At 35.9% G+C, this 1,899-nt stretch overlaps 1 long non-coding RNA gene across 1 annotated transcript; it reads right to left on the bottom strand.

Annotated features, from left to right (window-relative positions):
* Window positions 1-778: 778 nt before the first annotated feature.
* Window positions 779-1,347, bottom strand: LOC107692871 (uncharacterized). Its single transcript, XR_001634685.1, has 2 exons — window positions 1,263-1,347; window positions 779-901 (listed from the first exon to the last, which is right to left on the bottom strand). It is a non-coding gene; the product is annotated as an uncharacterized LOC107692871 (long non-coding RNA).
* Window positions 1,348-1,899: the final 552 nt, after the last annotated feature.

The following is a 1,899-nucleotide window of genomic DNA, read 5'->3' as shown; positions in this document are numbered from 1 at the left end:
CTTATTTATTTATTTTAGGCTATACTATACATTTTTGCAACCAGTTATTGGTGTGATTATTTAGTTGTTAAATAAGGAACAAGGAAGGTTTTTTTGTGCCATTTACAGGGAGAATATTCGTATTTTTTGTTGTTTTCCAGTAATTCTTGTCTTGGGAGCACCCTTTGATTTTACATCTGTAGGTAGTTATCAGTTAAAGTAACTGACCTTTATGTTACGCTGTACATTCCCTCCCCCCACCTACAATCCCTGCCAGTACGAGACTCGAACCCACAACCTTTGGGTTACCATTAGGCCACGACTTCCCCTATATGCATACATTAATAAGAAATATTAAAGTTACATTTTCCTTTAATATTCTGTAATGAAGGAGATCCCAGTAATCCCAGACAGAAGTTGTGAAATGGCTCCATTACACCAGACATCTGCTCAGGGGGCCAGTGGAAGAGCCTCTTTTCCTTCTAATGGAGGAAGAGGACAAGGAAAAGGCCCTCATCAATCTCCTGGAACAATCAGAAGCTTCCAGAGTGCCCTTCATATTTCATCTTGTGTTCAGGGGAGTTATTTTTGTAGGATCGTCATTACAAAATGGGCCTAAGAGTGAATTGTTCATTTGATTGTAATGCTCTCTTGGCGGGCCTTCCCGCATGTACTATCAAGCCTCTGCAACTGATCCAGAATGCAGCAGCAAACTGTGAGTACATTAAACAAACAACTCAAGATATTCATACCTCCACAGACAACTGCATGTTGAAGTGGATTTGAAGATGACTTATTCATTTGACCAGTTTGGCTGGCTTAAACATGCTGGTCAAGCAGAAAATTGCTGGTAATTGCTGTAACACTTGTTGCACTGCTGCAGCTCAGGTAATGTGTCAACTCTCTGAATCCTTATATGTCTCTACAAGAGATGAAGCCACACACAATTATCTCAATGATTGGGATTAAAATAACTAAACTACAAGGTAATATTAACACAAACAATGCATATAACAGAGGGAATTAAAGCAAACGATTTATTTTTATGAATAATAAACGTCTTCAAAACTTCACTGCAAGGCCCATTTACAGCATGCATCCGAAAATTAATCGAAACATCCACAGAAAAAAGTTATATACTATAAAGTATTATCAACAAATTCAAGCTTCAATATAAGATAATAAAGCCAAGCACACATTAAGTACTTAGCAGATAAATGCTTAAAGTAATATATACGATAATTATTAAACATATGATAGCAAAAACATTGCAGACTACTCACCCTGCTCTCTCATTGTCAATAACTCCGCCCCTCGCTTCCGGTTCTGTGGCTGCGGTTCTGAAACTGCTGGTGCTGCGGGTCTGCAGCTGGATACTATCAGGGCTCTAATTGAGAGCCTTTTTCACATTTCCGGGTTTCTCAGCGGGTTAACTTGAAGAACAGTGAATGGGAGAGCACCACAAATATATTTTTTGCATTCCCATTTGCTCAAATAGCAAACGAAAAACAACACGATAGTGTTTTCATTACTTTCAATAAAAGGAAAAAAATTGAGAGACTGATAACGGCAGTCACATTTCATGATTATTTATTTTACTTTATAATTTACTATTAATTTATTCTTCATTATTGTCTATTCTGTATTATTCTACCCTTGATATTACATATTCAACTTGCTATTATTCATCTATTGTTATTCATTTATTTATTATGGTATTATACATATAATTTATGCTATTATAAATCTATTATATACTGTTGTACTCGCTTTTTATATTATTCACTTTACTACAACTTGTACTACATATACTTTTTAATATTACATTTCACTTTTACTGTGCACTGTATCAGTGCATAATATTTTACCATTGTAACTGTAAGTTCCCTTTCATGGGAACTTCGAACTGCGTCCTCTAGG

This window comes from Sinocyclocheilus anshuiensis, unplaced genomic scaffold, assembly GCF_001515605.1.
Source record: "Sinocyclocheilus anshuiensis isolate Anshui unplaced genomic scaffold, SAMN03320099.WGS_v1.1 scaffold1155, whole genome shotgun sequence".
Classification (NCBI taxonomy): domain Eukaryota; kingdom Metazoa; phylum Chordata; class Actinopteri; order Cypriniformes; family Cyprinidae; genus Sinocyclocheilus; species Sinocyclocheilus anshuiensis.
This window is presented reverse-complemented; position numbering and strand designations above follow the sequence as displayed.